A 7,144-nucleotide genomic window follows, 5' to 3' on the forward strand; every position below is an offset into this window, starting at 1 on the left:
CTAGAAGTCCTAGCCTCAGCAATCAGACAACAAAAAGAAATAAAAGGCATCCAAATCAGCACAGAAGTCAAACTCTCTCACTCTTTGCAGATGATATGATATTTTATGTGTAAAACCCAAAAGACTCCACTCCAAAACTGCTAGAACCCATACAGGAATTCAGTAAAGTGTCAGGATATAAAATTAATTCACAAAAATCAGTTGCATTTTTCTATACCAACAAGAGAGAAAAAAGAAATTAAGGAATTGATCCCATTTACAACTGCACCCAAACCCATAAAATACCTAGGAATAAATCTAACCAAAGAGGCAAAGAATCTGTACTCAGAAAACTGTAAAGGACTCATGAAAGGAATTGAGGAAGACACAAAGAAATGGAAAAATGTTCTATATTCATGATTTGAAGAACAAATATTGTGAAAGTGTCTATGCTACCTCACGCAATCTACACATTTAATGCAATCCCTATCATAATACCATGAACTTTTTTCCAAAGAAATGGAACAAATAATACTAAAATGTATATGGAACCAGAAAAGACCCCAAATAGCCAGAGGAACGTTGAAAAAGAAAGCCAAAGTTGGTGGCATTACAATTCCAGACCTCACGCTCTATTACAAAGCTGGAATCATCAATACAGTATGGTACTGGCACAAAATCAGACGCAGAGATCAATGGAACAGAATAGAGAACCCAGAAATGGAACCTCAACTCTATGGGCAACTAATCTTTGACAAAGCAGAAAAGAATATATGATGGAAAAAGGACTGTGTCTTCAACAAGTGGTGTTGGGAAAATTGGACAGTCACATGCAGAAGAATGAAACTGGACCGTTTCCTTACTCCACACACAAAGTAAACTCAGAATGGATGAAAGACCTCAATATGAGATAGGAATCCATAAAAATCCTTGAGGAGAACACAGGCAGCAACCTCTTCGACCTCAGCCACAGCAAATTTGTCCTAGAAATGTTGCCAAAGACAAGGGAAGCAAGGGCAAATATGAACTATTGGGACTTCATCAAGAGAAAAGCTTTTGCACAGCAAAGGAAACAGTCAACAATACCAAAAGACAACTGACAGAATGGGAGAATATATTTACAAATAATGTATCAGATAAAGAGCTAGTATCCAAAATCTATAAAGAACTTATCAATCGCAACACCCAAAGAACAAATAATCCAATCAAGAAATGGGCAGAGGACATGAACAGACATTTCTGCAAAGAAGACATTCAGATGGCCAACAGACACATGAAAAAGTTCTCTATCACTCAGCATCAGGGAACTACAAATCAAAACCACAGCGAGATACCACCTCACACCAGTCAGAATGGCTAAAATTAACCAGACAGGAAATGACAGGTGTTGGCGAGGATGCGGAGAAAGGGGATCCCTCCTACACTGTTGGTGGACAGCCACTCTGGAAAACAGTATGGAGGGTCCTAAAGAAGTTCAATAAAGAACTACCCTATGACCAAGCAACTGCACTACTGGGTATACAGATGTAGTGTATGTGAAGGGGCACATGCACCCCAATGTTTATAGCAGCAATGTCCACAATAGCCAAACCATGGAAAAAGCCCAAATGTCCATCAACAGATGAATGGATAAAGAAATTGTGGTAGATAGATAGATAGATAGATAGATGTCTATAGACATATCTATCTATCTATCTATCTATCTACATATCTCTCTGTGTGTGTGTGTGTGTGTGTGTGTGTGTGTGTGAGAGATGGAATATTATGCAGCCATCAAAAACCCCCAAATATTGCCACTTGCAACAACATGCATGGAACTAGAGGGTATTATACTAGGCAAAATAAGTCAATCAGAGAAAGACAATTATATAATCTTACTGATATGAGGAATTTGAGAAACAAGATAGAGGATTATAGACTAAGGGATGGAAAATGAAACAAGATGAAACCAGAGAGAGAGAGAAACCATCATAAAAGACTCTTAATCTCAGGAAATAAACTGAGTGTTGCTGAGGGTTAGAGGGCAAGGGATAGGGTGTCTGGGTGATGGACACTGGGGAGGGTATGTACTATGGTGAGTGCTGTGAATTGTGTAAGACTGATGAATGACTGACCTATACCCCTGAAACAAATAATACATTATATGTTAAAAATAATAACTTTAAAAGTGCTTAAAAAAAGACAAGTGATTAGATTTTCCTAGTTTCTTTTTGGTCAAGTAATTTTGGACTTTATCCAGGTATTTTGGGTATTCTGTCAGGAGACTCTAGGCGCTACTAAAATTCTCTGGAGAATGTTGATTTTTGTTTTTGTTTTTATTTTTGGAGGTAATCATTCATATTAGGTTCAGACTGCAAGTTTTATTTTACCTTCTCTTGATGGTGGTTCCATCTTAGTTAAGTTTTCAAGGCCCTTGCTATTGTGTCTGTTCTGTGCATTTGCACTCTGGGTGAATTCAGGACATGTTTTATCCACTGCAATAGGAGATCTCTTCTGGATCTTTCTTTCTGCTTTTCTACCAAGCTCTCTGGCTTTCCTGGTCATCTGACTAGAAAGATAAGGTTTAACTTGAAATTCTAGTGTAACACATCTCATATAATTCTTTATGACTGGGGCAACCCTCAAGATAAAGTGATAAGAGAAACAAGGGGAGGGGAAATAAATAATTCCTCCATTCTTTCTGAATCACAAGATTCCCTTTCTCTAGTTCCCCTGGCTAGAAATATGTTTGTTTGTTTCTTTGTTTTTCCTCAAAATTTTAGATGCTGGGACTACTCTTGTAATGTGGCACCCATGGCAGGATGATTTGGGTCCCTTGGTGCAGGACTGGGAAGAAATATAGGAAAAAAATTCCTTGGGTCAAAGTAGGAAAAAAAAAGAATGAAAATACCAAGGAAACTCACCCCTGTATGGGTTTTTCAAATTTAGTCCCCTCCCTTTTTTTGTTTTTCCTCCTTCATCTGCTTGTTATTTTTAACTTTTCCGAGTTGTCATTGTTTTTGTGTGTTTGGCCACGGTTTTTAGTTAATCAGTGGAAGATATTTGTTGCAGGGAGCTTATTCCATTGTGGCTGGCAATGGGAGTCCTCTATATCTATTCACGTTTGTGTTGATTCTTTTTATATTAAGTTTTTCTTTTAATTCCAGTATAGCTAACATACAGTGTTATATTAGTATCAGGTATACAATATAGTAATCCAACAATTCCGTACCTCACACAGCGTTCATCATGGTAAGTGTACTCTTTAATCCTCATCACCTATTTCACCTATCCCCCCACCAACCTCCCCTCTGGGAACCATCAATTTGTTCTCTGTGGTTAAGAGTCTGTTTCTTGTTTTGTTTCTCACTCCTTTTTCTTTTCCTTGCTTGTTTGTTTTGTTTCTTAAATTCCACATATGACTGAAATCAGATGGTATTTGTCTTTTTCTGACTTATTTTGCTCAGCATTGTACACTCTAGCTCTATCCATGTTGATTCAAATGGCAAGATTTCATTTTTAGGGGTGAATAATATTCCATATATATATGTGTATATATATATATATATATATGATACATATCATTCTTTCTTTTTTTTCCAATTCCAATCATTTTTAAAAATTTTTTTCAGTTTATTTTCAGCATAACAGTATTCATTGTTTTTGCACCACACCCAGTGCTCCATGCAATCCATGCCCTTTCTAATACCCACCACCTGGTACCCCAACCTCCCACCCCCCACCCCTTCAAAACCCTCAGATTGTTTTTCAGGGTCCATAGTCTCTCATGGTTCACCTCCCCTTCCAATTTCCCTCAACTCCCTTCTCCTCTCTAACTCCCCTTGTCCTCCATGCTATTTGTTATGCTCCACAAATAAGTGAAACCATATGATCATTGAGTCTCTCTGCTTGACTTATTTCACTCAGCATAATATCTTCCAGTCCCATCCATGTTAATACAAAAGTTGGGTATTCATGCTTTCTGATGGAGGCATAATACTCCATAGTGTATATGGACCACATCTTCCTTATCCATTTGTCCGTTGAAGGGCATCTTGGTTCTTTCCACAGTTTGGCGACCATGACCATTGCTGCTATAAACATTGGAGTACAGATGGACCTTCTTTTCACTACATCTATATCTTTTGGGTAAATATCCAGTAGTGCAATTGCAGCGTCATAGGGAAACTCTATTTTTAATTTCTTGAGGAATCTCCACACTGTTCTCCAAAGTGGTTGCACCAACTTGCATTCCCACCAACAGTGGAAGAGGGTTCCCCTTTCTCCACATCCCCTCCAATTACCTGTCTTGCTAATTTTGGCCATTCTAACTGGTGTAAGGTGGTATCTCAATGTGGTTTTAATTTGAATCTCCCTGATGACTAATGATGATGATGAACATTTTTTCATGTGTCTGATAGCCATTTGTATGTCTTCATTGGAGAAGTGTCTGTTCATATCTTCTGCCCATTTTTTGATACATATCATTCTTTCTTTAACCATTCATCTATCAGTGGACATGTAAGCTGCTTCCATTGTTTGGCTGTTATAGATAATGCTGCTATAAACATAGGGGTGTGTGTATCTCCTTGATGTAATAGTTTTGTATTGTTTGGGTAAATACCCATAGTGTGATTACTGGATAATAGGTAGTTTCATTTTTAACTTTTTGAGGAACCTCTGTACTTTTTTCCATAATGGCTGCACCAGTTTGCATTCCTTCCAATAAAGCATGATGGTTCCTATTTCTCCACATCTTCTCCAACACTTGTTGTTTCTTGTATTTTTGATTTTAGCAATTCTGACAGATATGAAGTGCTATCTCATTGTAGTTTTGATTTGCATTTCCCTGACGATAAGTGATGTTGAGCACTTTTTCATGTGTCCGTTGGCTATCTGGATGTCCTCTTTGGAGAAATGTCTGTTCATGTGTTCTTCCCATTTTTAATTGGATTATCCTTTTTTGAGTGTTGAGTAGTACAAGTTCTTTATATACTAACCCTTTATCAGAGATGTCACTGGCAAATATTTTCTCCCATTCAATAGGTTGTCTTTTAGTTTTGCTGATTGCTTCATTTGCTGCACAGAAACTTTTTGTTTTGATGTAGTCCCAATAGTTATTTTTGATTTTATTTCGCTTGCTTCAGGAGACATACATATAAAAAGTTGCTACATTTGATGTTGGGGAAATTACTATTTGTGGGGTCTTCTATGATTTTTATAGTTTCAGGTCTCACATTTAGGTCCTTAATCCATTTTGAATTTATCTTTGTGTACTGTGTAAGCCAGTAGTCCAGTTTCATCCATTTTTATATATCAGTCTAGTTTTCCGAACACCAGTTGTTGAAGAGGTTGTCTTTTCCCCACTGCATATTCTTTTTTTAAAAAACACCATTTCAACTCCTGTTTATTAATTTCCATAAAACAATGAAGTTACAAGAGTGTAACTCTCGTAGTTACAAGAGTAGTAAGTACTGGTCTTTAAATGGTCTTTTCCAGGGACGCCTGGGTGGCGCAGTTGGTTGGACGACTGCCTTCGGCTCAGGGCGTGATCCTGGAGTCCCGGGATCGAGTCCCACATCAGGCTCCCAGCTCCATGGGGAGTCTGCTTCGCTCTCTGACCTTCTCCTCGCTCATGCTCTCTCTCACTGTCTCTCTCTCTCAAATAAATAAATAAAATCTTTAAAAAAAAAAAAATAAATGGTCTTTTCCAGTTAGTGTCACATTCTTCTCTGTGAGTGCCCTGATGCTTAATAAAGCTTGTGTGCCAGATGAAAGATTTTCTGCATTTGTCACATCTGTAGGGTGTCTATCTGGTATGAATGACCTCATGGCAATGAAGATTTACCTTAAAACTAAAAGTTTTTCCACATTCTCTACATTCAAAGAATTCCTCCTTGCTATGGGTTCTTTGATGTTGAATGAGATCTACACTCTGGCTAAAGGACTCTCTACATTCACCATAATTGTGAGTGTTCTTTTTAGTATGAAACCGTTGATGGCTCAGAAGGGTTGAATGCTGACCAAAGTCCTTTCCACATTGGAGACATTGATGGGGTTTTTCTCTACTCTGAGTTAACTGATGTTGAATAAGGTTTGAATTCTGACTAAATGTTCTTTCATATTCACTACATTTATAGGGTTTTTCTTTAGTATGGATCCTCTTATGTTCAATAAGATACGCCATCTGACGGAAAAATTTTCCATAGTCATGACACTTATATGGCTTTTTCTGAGAGTAACACTGCTTATGTACAGTAAGAGTAGACTTCTATTTGAAGGCTTGCCTGCATATGTCTCATTCAGAGTGATCCTCTGACATGTGCATTTTTTGATGTTGAATGAAATTTGCCTGACACCTGAAGACTCTTCCAACATTTACCACATTCATTAAGATTTTGCGAGTAAGAATTTACTCGTGCCACAGAAGCAATGATCTCTGACTGAAAGGTTTTCCATGTTCCTCGCATTTGCCCTGTTTCTTCTGTGTTTGAGCATTCTGACCTTGAATAAGGTGAAGGTTTTGAAAGAAATCATTGTGGCATTCATCACCAAGAGCAGGGAATGCAAGGCTGTAAAGGTCTGCCAATTCATTACATTTATGTAACTTTTCTGCAGGTCTCTTGGCCTGTTGTCTGCTTTACCACTGATGTCTTACAGGACTCTAAATCTTCAGAAATTTTTTGCTTTGGAATTGGCTTTTTCATATTGCTTCTGGCCTCAGAACCTGGGCAAGCACTACTAGAAGTTTTCTTAGTCTCTGCTCTTGGGAGATCTAGGATGCATGGCTCTTACCGCTGCTCCAGGAGGCTGATTACCTCAGGTTTGGGAAACTGAAATCCCAACAAGATCATGTTTCTGCAATTCTCCAGCATCACATCTCTGTAGAGGTCCTTCTGAGCTCAGTCAAGTTTGTTCCATTCTTCTCTGGTGAAATACATCGCCACATCCTAAAAGGACAGCAGCTGCTTCCACCCAGCTGTCAGGAATACAGCTTCCAAATCCTGGTCTCTGAGATGGGGCAGGACTGCTGCTGTAAGAATGGACTACTAGGAAGCATGCCCCCATTGCAGATTCTTTCCTCCTTTGTCAAAGATAAATTGACCACACAAATGTGTTTTTTTCCTGTGCTTTCTATTCTATTTCATTGGTCTCTGTGTCCATTTTTTGCCAGTGTTATACTCTT

General features: G+C 38.3%; 1 pseudogene; it reads right to left on the bottom strand.

Annotated features, from left to right (window-relative positions):
- Positions 1–6,033: 6,033 nt before the first annotated feature.
- LOC122917960 lies at positions 6,034–6,665 on the bottom strand (annotated as a pseudogene).
- Positions 6,666–7,144: the final 479 nt, after the last annotated feature.

Source organism: Neovison vison, chromosome 10 (assembly GCF_020171115.1).
Source record: "Neovison vison isolate M4711 chromosome 10, ASM_NN_V1, whole genome shotgun sequence".
NCBI classification, from domain to species: Eukaryota; Metazoa; Chordata; class Mammalia; order Carnivora; family Mustelidae; genus Neogale; species Neogale vison.